Genomic DNA, 14,385 nt, shown 5'->3' on the forward strand with positions numbered 1-14,385 from the left:
TCCTCTCAGGTCACAGTGTGACATCTGGACTCTATTGACCTGTAGATATTTTTGTAATACATTCATGATCCTCTACTTTCTTAAGGAATTGTTAAAAATTGTATTTTACACTGGGTGGTGGTGGCATACACCTTTAATCTCAGCACTCTGGAGGCAGAGGTAGGCAGATCTCTGAGTTCCAGGCCATAAGTTCCAGGACAGCCAGGGCTACACAACGAAACCCTTTCTTGAAAGACAAAATAAATAAGTAAATACCTAAAAAATATATTTTACAAATGCATTGCTATAAAGATGGGAATAATTTAGGGGTAATTCATTGTCATATAATCACTATTCAGTCTAATTTCCCCTCTGAATGTAAAAGAAGTTATAGTTAGCATATGTGGCCACTGAGCCTCTTTAGGAGACCTCTAGAAAGGTTTTGGTCGATATTATTTGTTCAAAAACCACACTTCACTCTTGTGTGGTTGTCTCCTGTCGTGTGCACACGTTTTTCTCTGTCTCTGTGTCTTTATGCCTTTATCTCTGTCTCTCTGTTTTTTTCTCTCTTGTGTGGTTGTCTCCTGTCATGTGCACACGTTTTTCTCTGTCTCTGTGTCTTTATGTCTTTATATTTGTCTATCTCTGTCTCTCTGTTTTTTTATTTCTTTTTAAGTAATAAATGTTTACCCTTATGTTAAAAAAAACCCACACTTCACTATTAAATAGAACCTGTCTATCCCTCCGTGCTCCCCCTACAATATCTTTCCACCCTAAAGCTGGGTGAATATCCAGACATTAGGTTACCAGAATCATTGCTTGTCTTAACACTTGGCCTACCTGGAAATTCAGATTATTAGATGATATTTAAAGGAGGATTCATAGGATGGAATGCATTTGGACTGTCAGCTTGTGTCCGCTGCTGCATGGCTACTTAGCTTCCTAGAGTCAAGGCTTCCATATGCATATTCAAGCAAACATTACAATGGATGTTATACATTGTTCTGCACCTTAAATTTTCACTTTCTATGACAGAATTCAGATATTTTCCTCATTCTTTCTTTTTTTAAAATATCCATGTGCCATTCACTTTAAGGATATGTATTAGCAAACATTATTTTACCTGTGACCCACGGAGGGTGTTCAGATTTGTTTTCTCTTGTTGTTATCACAATGTTTCCACAAAGAGCACTGTATCCAGGTCATTTAACAATCTATAAATTCTTAAAAGTAGAGTGGCTGGGTCAAAGGGACACGGATGTGTGCCTGTGTTCAACATTGCTAACTTGCTCTCCAGGAAAGCTGTCTTAACTGACATTCCCAGAAGCAATGAGTAAATGTGGTACAACCTTGTAATGAAACACATTTTAACGCTTTCCTATCTGGCCGGTGAAAAATACTAGTCAGCATTTGCTAGAAAGATTCATTCTAAGAGCTCTATTTGTCTCCTGTGAACTGTCAACGCCGAACTAGTGGACAGTGGAGGCTTCTTGGGTCTCAGGTGGACCATAGTCCCCTGGGAAAGAAGAAAAAGGACAGGATCTAGCTTTAAATTGAGATAAAAGTATTTAAAATCCATGTGAGTAATCCTCACTGGTGACAATGGCAAGGAGAAACAGGTTTCATACTTTGTTTTGTTTTAAATACAGCATGCTTCACATTGTCTAATGCAAAACATAGAGTGAGAGAAGTATGCGATCATAATTCCAATGTTTCTTCATTCAGCATATCTTCTGACTAATTTTAATCAATTATATTGTACATATGTTAACATGCTTTCTAGTTTCTTGGTTCTGTGTGTTGTGAAATTCAGTTTTCCCAGGTTGACATTTGATCAACCTATTTCTGTATTTTACTTGCAACCACATGGGGACTTTACCACAAAACAACTCAAGAATGAGCATATGCCACGTTATTACTTCTCATGATTGGAATGAATAACATGGAGGAAACAAGGGGATAGCTTCGTCCTAACACACGATTTTATTGGAAGAAAAGCTATAATGGCTTGGCTAAGAATCTAAATAAAAAATGGTACATAGGAGAGAAGATGAAACATGCACGGTAAGTGTGCAGCCCATCAGGGCTTAGATCTGCTTTTATATTTATTTTCTCTCCTGGAGATCCAATGACTTGTTTGGAATGATAAATGTCATACCATAAGCCATCATGTGTTCTCCCTACATAATCCACAGCCCCCAGAAAAACAAACGGATAGCAAACCAGACAGCCATAAAATGGGCATTAACACTTTCTACTAACTCTTCTTAAAATTTGTAATTGCTTCTTCATTAGGGGGTGTAAGTACATTAGAGTCTTATAAGCCAGTTCCTTATGGATACAGAGAAACACTTTTTCTCTTTTCCACCCTGACCCCTCCCATCAGAAAGACATGATAATGAGAACCTATTCCAGCAGGAGGAGCTGGTTTAGACACAAATGGATTCCATGGCAACTCCTGACTCCACATGACTTCTAATAACTGGCATTTCAGTTGAAAATTGTCTGTCTGGTATTCTGCCCAACACCGGTGCTTTATGTGGGGTTTTCCCTAGTTTACATCTCAGGAACAGAGTCTTAACCTCCAGCTTCGTGGATAAGCAGCTGCAGCAGGGATACGTCACCACCTGTAACCATGAGGCAGCTAGTGATTTGTCAAGTATTTCTGACCCGATTTTCGGACTAGCTGACAGAGACAAACACTGAATGAGAAATGCCCAAAGCTGGTACCACATTGTGCAGAAAATTTGGGAGGCAGGTTCCACTGCAAAATGACAGAGAGACAAATGTTCTCATTTAACTGCAGTCCAAGCATCAACCAGGCTTCTGGTCTTGGTGTTGGGTTGCTAGTGACAGATCACTGCATTGGAGTAACAAACCTATGTAAGACATGAGTAGCCAAACACTTCTCTTTCCAATTAAAGGGGGAAAAAAAACCTATGTGATGTTGTGCTAAAATGGGGGAATCCAATGAGTATTAGTAACACTGATAGGATGGTAAAGAAACCTGTTTCAGGACAGGGTTGTAAGACCTCATGTCTGTTTTGCAATCTTTTGTGTCCTGGGTGGGTGGGTGACCTGTATCTCAAATAAATCAAACAACTGCTCTTGCATATATTACAAATTGATGATGGAATTATGTGCAGTGGTAAAGACCTGCCAAGCCCTCATTCCTGGTCCATTTCCAGAGCTCCTGGTTCCCACTGGGAAGGTTGTATCTCTTCTGTAGGCAAAAGCTGATATTTGGCTCTGCCTTTGTTCTATAGTCTACTCAGAGTGTGCATCTTTCCCTAATTTGCATGAAGGCACTGTCAGGTTTAGCACCAGCCCCACCAGTGCCTCTGGCCTTGTTCATCCAAGGCTGTGTGCTGCTGGGGAAGAAATCATGGAGGAGCTTCAGTGGTGAATGGGTAATCAAGTGACTTTTATTCCAGGCGACTGGAAGAAGAGAAATGACATAGCATGTTGTGAGGGCCTATTTCAAAGGAAACAGGGAAAAGGAAGGAAAATATTACAATGGAGAATAAGAGAGAAGCACATGGATATGGGAAGCATTGACAAGAGTGTCTTACCAGGGACTGCACATCATTGTGCGCAAAATGATTTGAAAATGGACTGGCCAAATTCAGAGGAAAATGGTTTCAAAATAACTGAGTTTTTAAATTTAATTTCTAATTTCTGTTTTGAAAATGCTATTAAATAGCTTATATATTTCCAAAGGGGAACTTTAAAATGTCTCTCCAGCTTTGACCAATTTGAAATTTGAGACCAGGTATAAGCTAGTACTTGGTACTAACAGTACTGCTGTGAACAGGATCTTAAGCAGAAGGCTCTAAAGATCTAACTGGATTTTAACACCCAAGATCTTTATGCTTGAGAACAGTGTGAAGGGCAGGGAGACTGGGGTGTCCACTCTTGGGAAATCAGAGCTTCGGTCTGGAGGAGCAGCGGCAGTGCTGAGAGATGGGTAGAGTCAGGACACCAGTGACAGACTATCCTGGAGGAGCAGTGGCAGTGCTGAAGGATGGGTAGAGTCAGGACACCAGTGACAGGCTATCCAACAGGAAGTTGAGATGAACTACATAAGCTTGGTGCGAAGGAGAAGGAAGTGAAAACATGGAGTAAAAGTGGCCTAGTGTACAGGTGGAAAGCAAGAGAGGGATGGAGAGAGGTTCAATAAAGAGGACAATTTGGCCTTCGTAGCAATCAACTTAACGGTAGCCATTAAAGTTTAATCCGAATGATGTTTTGGTCCAAAAAATATTCTAAAAACTTATTCTTCAGAAACACACATAGATGCAGCAACATAACCAGATCCAATCCTCTTGTCTCTAAGTTCCAAGTACTTGAAATCATAGGCACGAGCCAACACACCTAGCTGCAATGCTGTTTTAATGAAACATAGTGTTTCATTAAAGCAAGATTGTTGTATTTAAAAAATTGAAGTCAGGTAGAGGAACAGTTTTCTTGACAATAAGCTAAATTCTATTGTGTCTTGCTAAGAGGTTCCAGGAGGTCCTGTCCCTCACTCTGGGAAACATGCATCATCGGTTGGGAAGTGAGTGTGGCTGGCTAGGGTAAGGGCAGGTTTTAGGCTGCTGAGGCCATTATAACCTAGAAGGAACAGCTCATCTCTGAGAGTGGTACTCCTCCAAAAAATTTCATAGTCCTACTCACAAGTTGTGGATCCCATTGTCCTTTTCTAACTTTCATAGCAGAGACAAGATTCACAGTGCAGCTTGACTGCCTCTGCCCTGGGGTTTCTGACCTTTTGTGGTCTCATCTGTAAAATCAAGGACTGTAGCTATGGTCAGCAATGGCTCACACTGGTTATGTCTGTAGGTAGAAGGTCTCAGGCTGACTGGGCTCTCAGAGTAAGAGTGTGTCTTTCCTACTCCAGGTCAGGGGATGCTATTTTCTAGGAACTCTGCAAAATATATTCTGGATGAATACATTTGGGTAATTCCACAAGATTATTTTGCAGAAGAATCTAATTATCTTATAAATCATTGTGTGTTTTTTTTTTCCATTTTAAGTTCATGTGAGATTTTTTTTCCTCCACATCCTTTTTGGTTTCTCTTTTTCTTTCTTTTCAAGGACAGAGTGCCAGCAGTGCAAGCTTGCCACCTATAGGTGGACACTTTTATTACAAGATTTTCCCTGCGACAGAATGGGCAGAATAAATAAATAAATAAATAAATAAATAAATAAATAAATAAATACCCTCCCTTCAACTAAACAAACACGTAAAGAACCAAATGACTTTTCGTATGTTTGATGTCATTATTCTCCTGAGAGCTGTATAAACTGGGATTTTAGGTAATAATTTCTTACCACAAACCAGATTAAATTTTTTGATATGAAAATTTATTACATAGTTTATTGTGGTTTCCTATTTAGTCAAAGTGTTTGGACTTTATAATACAATGGTACATTTATTTAGACCGTAAACCGTCTTCTTTATCACTCTGCATGGACCTGTATGGGCATAACTGCCTTTTACAAAGGTCTTGTTTTATATCTGAGCTTGGTTATCTTGACCAGACCTCTTAATAGGCAACTGCTCACCTATTGGAAGTTCTTTGCAGCTTTAATGTACTAGAATCTATGGGTAAAAGCACAATGTTGTCTAACATTGCAAAGACTGTACAACCAGATATGGAGAGATGGTTCAGTGGTTAAGAGCACTGGTTGCTCTTACAGAAGATCCTGGTTCAATTCCTAGCACCTATATGGCAGCTGCCAACTGTCTTTAACTCCAGTTACAGGGGATTCAATACCTCTAACAGACATACATGCGAGAAAACACCAATGTATATAAAATTAAAAAATAAATAAGTTATACATATAAATACATATCATGCCCTGGGCTAAACACAATTTCATTTGATCTTCTTGACAAAATCATGAACTAGATACCACTATTATAGATAGGAACAGTAGAAGAGAGAGAGAGAGAGAGAGAGAGAGAGAGAGAGAGAGAGAGCTCTTGCTTTAAGTTATAAAGACCTAGTTTAGCCAACTGAGGACAATCTATCAAGCTTGTTGTGCATTTACCCATGGAAACATATGTCCCACTAAGTGCTGTCTCTTATCTTTTTTCCTATTTATTCTGTTGTCCACTTAGAAGTGTTTTGCCTGCATGGATGTGTACCACATTCATGACTGTTGCTATCAGGGTCCAGGAGAGGGTGTTGGATCCCCTGGAACTGGAGTTACAGATAGTTGTGATCCATCATCTTCTTGTTATTAATTGGACCCCAGTCCTCTGAAAGAACAACAAGTACTCTAAACTGTTGAGCTATCTCTCCTACTCTGTTGCCCCTTTTCTTAAAGTCCTATTGGAAGTGGAAACGAGAATGCTGCCATGACTATTGATTTAGACATAACAGAATAGTCCAATCTAGTAAGATGATGTGGATCAAAAAAGAAAGTTGACCATATTCATGCTTAAGGATGTGCAATAGGCAAGCCATTCATTTTTCATTTTATTGATTTCCTTTTTATTTTACTAGCGATGGAACTCAGGATCTTGCACATTCTACCACTGAATTATGTCCCTAGCCCCAACTAATGCTTTCTTTTATCAACATCCAATGTTTATTGACCATTTAATTCTCCCTATAGAGAGGAACAAAAGACTTGGGTTCTATGAGGAAGCATGTGCTATGTGGTGGAGTTGTAGAGATTACTGAGGAGAAGCTAAGATAGGAGAAGCCTGGATTCAAGGCCAACCTGGTAAAACCACTTCTTTTAAAAGCAAAACAAACAAGCAAAACTAAGAAAGAAAAAGGAGAAGAAGGAAAATTACTACCATTCAAGCCTAGAAACTTAGCCTGGACAAAGCAAGTAAAGTGAGAGTAAGTAAAGTTAATGTAGCTTTAATCAGAGAAGAGGTTTTTGTCTCTGGAACTGTGAGACAGAATAGTACAAGCAGTATGAAAGGCTATATGAAGGAAGAATATGGTCAGGTCAGGCAGGAAGAAAGTTCCATGGTAATGAAGATTGCTGCTTGCAGGGGTGGTCTTATCCCTTGAGGATCCTCATCTCCTCTTTGTTTAGCAAGCTCCTGGGTAATGAGGAACAGGCACCAGCCATTACCCCATTTCCATGGCTATCTGTGTTTCCTTCTTGTTCAGGGCCTCTAGATCTGAATTCATATTGCATGCTACATGCACGTACATACTGGTCATTTACTTTCGGGGCCTCAGAGTAAACATGTGCATACAAAATTCATCTCTCTCTGTGGAGTTTCCCATATCCTCTTATGGCTTCAATGTGACAGATGTTAATAGGACCCCACCAATCACAGGTGCATCTTCCTTAGCTTCAGGTTAGGACAGACTTGAATATGAATCCTCACTGTCATTATTAGTGTGATGCCTTGGCCAAACCTCATAATTTGATTAGGTCTTAAATCCACCATCTGTAAAATGGGAAAAATGTTCATTATTATGGGAATGCAATGAATGAATACAACAGAATATCTTGAAGTAACAAGTGTGTGAAATTGCATTTTTAATGCCCAGTAAATGATCATTTTTCTGAAGCTTTCTAAAGAGTCTCATGGTAGTAGCACAGGCTCCTCCCACTTGATACTGCTGTAGATCCATTTTTTACTCTGTTCAGACACTGAACCTATCCAAAATTCTTAAGGATATGTGGGTTCCCTTTAGCTTCTGGCTAGGTTTTCCAGGGGATAATGGGAGAGATAAAGGTTAGACTGTTTACTGACATGGGTTGTCCTGTTAAAGTCAGGCTTTTGAATGACCATGTTATTCTAGGCTACAACTATGATGGTTAGCCACCCCTCACAATTCTTTCTATTTAAACAACTTTTCTTCTCTTGCCACATCAGATCCAGGGCACCTTACTACTGGCTAGTCCCTGTATGCTTTGTCATCCTTTGGTAAAACCTATACCTTTTTTCCACTTCATTTTTTAATTAAAAATGATTACATGCATGTTACATGATGTGCGTGTTTGAGTGTGTGCACTCACATTCCCTGAGAGGCACATGGTGGTCAGAGGACAATTTCTTAAGTTGTTTTCCTTGTTTCTCCATGGGATCCAGGGATGGAACTCAGGTCATCAGGCTTTTGCGGAAAACATTTTTACTAGCTGAGCCATCCTTTGTTCTACTTCTGTGTACAGTTTTTTTTCATTACATCATTTTTATTTAAGACCTGTGTTTATGTACGTGTGATTTTTCTGGAGTCCATCTAGTGTAATATACCCTTCGGGAAAAAAATAATCTCGAGGTAACACATAGAGTAGACCAAAAGAATGAAATCTATCTTGAAGGAGAGTGTGCTGAGGAATGGGCCAGGAGGCAGTGAAGAGAATGGAGGAGGACGGCAAGTGAAATGTATTCCTTACCCTGTGTACCACACCTCCTTTTCCTCAGGTCAATACTGTCTAGACAACACACCTGGTCATCACATGCTTTGGAAGACAAATGTCACTTTTAGATGCCTTAGGAATTGAAAGATAAATCCAAGGAACTGGAGTCTTATGGGCACAGATGAAGCATTCGTCTGTTTTCCCTGCTTTCAGGCTCATGGCTGCCTCAGGTCTAGTTGTAGTTGATGCTGTATTAAATTGGAACTGAAGTCTCTCCTCCTCCTCTCTCTGTCTCTCTCCCTCTCTGTGCGTGCGTGTGTGTTTGCATCGGGATAAAGTAATTGCCCTCCTTATTCCCATTGTACTTCACAAATACATGAGTTTAAGACTGACAATACTGAACTTGAGCAGAGAAAACCATCTGAGCAAGGTCTTGGTTCTGTTGTCCCCAGGCTCTGGCCTGTGTGCATTCTCTCTCCATTCTGCAGAAGCCGTGGAGGGTAATGCAGTTTGTGGTACTGGCTCAAATAAGATGCAGTAAAAGTAAATGGCCAATATCCACTTATGAGTGAGCACATACCATGCTTGTCTTTCCGGGTCTGGGTTACCTCACTCAGGATAGTGTTTTCTAGTTCCATCCATTTGCATGTAAATTTCAAGATGTCATTGTTTTTTAGTGGATGTTAGATGTAAAGCAAAGAATAAGGAGCCTATAATCTACAACACCAGAGAAATTAGGTAACAAGAACCCTAAGAGAAACATACATAGATCTCCCTGGGAAGGGGAAATAGAGAAGTTTTCCTGAGAAAATTGGGAACATGGTGATGTGGGAGGAGAAGAGAAGGTGGGCGGGCAGGAGGAGAGGAGAAAGGGATGGGGAAGAAGAACTTCAGGGAATGGGATGACCGAGACGGGGGAAAGTCAGAGAGGGAGAGCAAGGAAAGAGATGTCTTGATTGAGGAAGCTATTATGGGCCTAACAAGACCTGGCCCTAGAGAAATACCCAGAAATGAACAACTATGACTCCAGCTAAGACCTTAAGCAGTTGTAGCGAGGGTGCTTGAAGTAGCCATGCCCTGTAGTCAGACTGATTACTATCTTAAATATCATCATAGAACCTTCATCCAGCAACTGATGGAAGCAGATGCAGAGATCGACAGCAGAGCACTGGGCTGAGGTCCCAAAGTCCAGCTGAAGAGAGGGAGGAGTGAGAATATGAGCAACGGTTCAAGACCATGATGGGGACACCCACTGAAACAGCTTACCTGAGCTAATGGGAGCCCACCGACTCAGGAGGGGAACTAATTTAGGATCAAACTATGCCCTCTGAATGTGGGTGACAGTTATACAGCTGGGGCAGACTGTGGGGCCACTAGCAGTGCGATCAGGATTTATTCCTACTGCTTGTACTGGCTGTTTGGAGCCCATAGTCTTTGGAGGAATACCTTGCTCTGCTTAGATATAGTGAGAAGGGCTTTGGTCCTGTCTCAAAGCAATGTGCTAGACTTTGGTGACTTCCCATGGGAAGCCATACTCTCTCTGAGGAGTGGATGGGGGAGTGAGAGGTGGAGGAAGCGGGAGGAGCGGAGGAAGTGGGAACTAGGACTGGTATGTCAAATGAGAAAAGAGGATTTTTTAATGAAAAAAAATTAAAAAGGTAACCAAGATGTAGAAGTTCCTATTTCCAATTAAAGAAGACACCAAATGAAAAAAAAAGTAAATGGCAATGGGTTCCCAACTGGCATAACCAAGTCCTAATGTGGGTTAAGAAGGAAGGTGAGCTACCTCTTGTCACGCTGTCACTGTGTACACAGAAGGAAAGAGCCTGGCTTTTCACCTGTGATGCTGCCACACCTCTTAGGAATCAGCACAATGTCTCTAACCCTATAGAGCTGTGCAATAAATTTGTTTCTAAATAAAGTTTCCATTGCTGGGCAGTGGTGGCACGGGCATTTAATTCCAGCACTCAGAAGGCAGAGGCAGGCAGATCTCTGTAAATTTGAGGTCATCCTCGTCTACCGAGTTTTAGGACAGCGAGGGATACACAGAGTAACTCTGTCTCAAACAAACAACAAGCAAAATCGAACAAAGAACTCCATTCACTGTTTATGCTGTTGAACTGTCTTACAATTTTTGAGAGTTTTTCTTTCTCACCTCTTCTAATCGATGCTGGATGGAACTCACAGTGCTGGTGTTTCCATAAAGCCTGAAGTACAGCAGATACTCTATTGTTTCTAATTGCTTTCTTGGATAGCTTTCTTCTCATCTATAAAATATATAGGTTGTCCACATTTTAAATCTTCCCTTTTAAGCACCTGACTCTAGATCCATTTCTGAGAAACAAAGGAGCTCAATATGAAGCCTTGGGACTTAGGTGGAACAGCTTGGTCCAGGTTGGCTGGGGAGGAAAAATTTTGGTCAATGCTTAGCCAAGCGGATTTTATCAAAGATAGCACCCAGCAGCAGTCACTTCGTGCAATACACATGTGTTTGAAGGAGTCCTTTCGAATTGCAGCATGCTTCATGCTCCAGCCTCTTTCTCTACCCTCATCCCACCCTATGGCAGAAGCAGAGCTTGCTCTGGGGAATGTGCAGCAATAGCTGGAGCCACAGGCAATGCACACATTGACGCTTTCTGCACTCAGACAAGATAGCTCTTCCTTCCCGCTCCCCTGGCTCTCACCTCTCATTTTCAGGACTAGGAAACACATTGTGAGGTCTACTCCAATCGGTTCCTGGATTAAAAGGGAAGGCCTGACAATGCTGTGATAATCTCAAGAGGAGAGTGAGACCCTGCCCCAAGTAAATTCTTTCCTTTTTGTTTTCATGTTATGATCTCATGAGCCTCGACTAGGCTCAATTAAAAACAATGGCACCATCTTCAAAGGGGAACACCAAGCCCTGAGAATGGGCTAATTCTGCTCCAGGTTCCCGCTGTCTAGCTGCCCTTGACAAGCCCCAATGGAAGTCAACAGGTGCGTGTCCAAATATAAATGAACAGGCTTAATGAGAAAGCATTGCTGTCTGAGGGGTTTTAGAAGACTTTACTCTGTGGTTTGGCCAGTGGCCTTGCATTTCTTTGCCAGCAAACAGAGAAACTTGACCCGCATCTCTCAGGAGTTAGAGATTCTCATCTCTGCTGTGACTACATGACCTACACTCTTCTCCTTCCCCACAAAAAGAAAATCTCAAAAACAAACAGTGAGCAGAGAGGGGAGCTGAGGAAGCAAAGGAAGAAGGGTAGCAAGGTAATGCTCAGTGAGTCTGTATTTTATTCCCTTCTGAACACATTTATACAAGCCCAAAACAGAGGAGTCTTCGTGTTCAGGAGGAGCGGGAGCAGAGATATTTACAAGCAAATTTATCTCAGTTAAACTTTCTGCATATTGGTAATTATCTGACAAACTACTGGAGTTATCTGTGTTACAACAACATACATGTATACATATGTTGCTCCCCTCTTCTCAAGAATGGGTTAAGAAATAGGACATTAAGAAACAAGCAACGCAAGAAACCTTTCATCTTTCTTTAGGCACTTTCTCTCTCTTACAGACACCAAACGCATGTATGATCCTCCAGGCAAAATTCAGTTTTCAAAGAAGAGTTTTCTGTGGTTTTAATGCTACAAATTGTCAGAAGAATGGGACATATACCTCTTTTTTTTTTAAACCAAAGAGGTATATCTAGAGATTCAGCTCAGAATCAACCTTCCTACTCTTCAACATCCTGAGCAAGTGGTTCATGCGAGACTAGTTATAATAACTAGTCTTCATCTTGCATTCTAGTAAATTATTCTAGATGCTTCACACTTTCAAATAATCACCAAAAGGAAATAAATATGATGACACCTTTCCTGCAATCTAGAGGCAGAAGTTATGAGTATGCAAATAAAAGAACAAACATCTGAGCTCAATTTACATATCACAATAACTAGACAATTGTGAGTCAAATAAAAATCTCCAGGTAACTCTCTGGGACAAAAGGAAACACTCATGACTGGGTGGTGGTGGCACACGTCTTAATCCCAGCACTCCAAGGCTGAAGCAGACGGATCGCTGTGAGTTTGAGGCCAACCTGGTTTACAGAGTGAGTTCCAGGTTTGGTTCCATAGCTGAGAAACCACGTCTAGAAAAACAAAAACAAACAAAACAAGTAAACACTCACATTAGCAGTAGGTCACTGTCAAGTTCTCCATTCTTCTTGTCCAGAGACTAAAACTTTTTTGATTCTCAACCCTCAAATACTGGGTTTTGATGGGTCAGAAGAGGAGCAGGAACTCCTTCTCCTAGTAGCTGCCACCCAAAGACTCAGGGGGTGCTGGCTCCTGTGCGTCTAATAGTTTTCGAAGATGCCTGAGGCTCCTCCTCTGGTACCCTCCTGTGTTATAGCCCAAGGGAATACACACCCTGCTTTAGCCTGATGCCAATTTCAGATGGATTTATGACAGCTGATCACTGTCCTTCAGGCATCCCTGGTCGTCTGGGCAACGCCAGTGTGTTCGCAAACACTGAGCCAGGATCCCATCTCAGCCTGCTGAGACCTTGATGGAGCAGGGGGTGCTCATGCGCTGTCTTTTCTGGGTAATAAGCCGCTCTAACTGGGACCACAAGGAGCCAAAGCTCTGAGATGTGACCACAGCAATGGAGGCAAAAGTCTGTATAAACACTGAATAGAGGAAAAACTCAAGAGTTCGCTTCTCAGTCTTTTACTGGCACGGCAGAGCTCACCTTGGTACTCGTACTCTTGGGAAGTAGGCAAAAGGCTCCTAATGAGCTCTAAATTAGACAAGAAAGGGGCTCAGCTAACCTCCACAAGCTGTTGGCCTTGGAAACACAGGAAAGCTACAACTTAGTGCTAACCTTAACAGCTTGCAGATGCCAGAAAACGGTGTAAAGCAAAGAGTAAGTCTACCAGACCCGCAGTGCCCCCGACCAGCTAATTGGCTCCATAAACACTAAGAGAACCAACTTTCTGCACTAGGAAAAAAAAAATCCCGACAAATTGCTGATCCCAGGTGAAGGAGCAAGAGTATCATCAGTTACGATGACTAATTAAAATGATGTGAAAAGTGTAAAAAGAAGAGTGAGTTCCAGGCTCAGAGAGAAGAAAATGACTTTTCTACCACTGAACAAACAGCCTCCATCTTGGGAAGGCAGTTCTTATTTCAGGGAGGCTGCCATTGAGGAAACCATGTTTTCAGACTTCTCTGTTGGAAATGATTTCAAAATTAATTACTAAGAAATCAAAGCCTCATTTTGTTTTTAGTGCAAGCTGTTTAGTTTTTGTTTTTCACTTGTTTTTAACAAGTCAGGTTTTAAACATTCTAAACAAATCAAATCCTCCCTGAAGAATAACCATTTGCCACCGTCGGAGAGAAATATACTCGAGGTTCAGGGGAGAGTTAAGAAGGTTGTTCAGAAACCACTAGAGAATAGCAGCACTGTCGAAAGAGAAACAGCCAATGGGAACAATTGCGCTGAAGAAAACAGTAGCTATCTACTCAAACACTATTTTATTTTGTAAAGTGAAATTGCGCAATAATCAGTACAATTAACAAAAGTCGTTTTTAGTTAAAGGAATCCTGTTGTTGAAATATCTACAGCTCTTTTTAAAGACACAAGAGGAAAGACATACTAAAGCTGCTTTTAGTCCTTTGTTTTTTATGGAAAGACCTCACGCCCCTGCTATGGCTATAATCATTGATGCAGGAAAGTGAGTTTCCTGCGTGCATATTTCCTTCATATCTTCCATAATCTTTTCCAATCTTTGATCTATAAATTTTAAGGATTTAAAAAATCTATTTTTATTTTTACTGTGTGTGTGTGTGTGTGTGTGTGTGTGTCTGTGTGTGTCTGTGTGTGCACGTTACTTGTGTGCAATTGCCCACAAGGGTCAGGAAAGGGTGTTGGGTATTTGGGAACTGAGTTACAGGTGGTTCAGAGCTACTTGACACGGGCACTTGGAGCCAAACTCCTGTCCTCTAGAAGAGCAGTAGAGTAGCACACACCCTTAGCCACTGAACCCTTTTCCCAGTCCCAATTTTACAGAATTTAATGGCTTCC

Source organism: Myodes glareolus, chromosome 1 (assembly GCF_982192425.1).
Source record: "Myodes glareolus chromosome 1, mMyoGla1.1, whole genome shotgun sequence".
Classification (NCBI taxonomy): Eukaryota; Metazoa; Chordata; class Mammalia; order Rodentia; family Cricetidae; genus Myodes; species Myodes glareolus.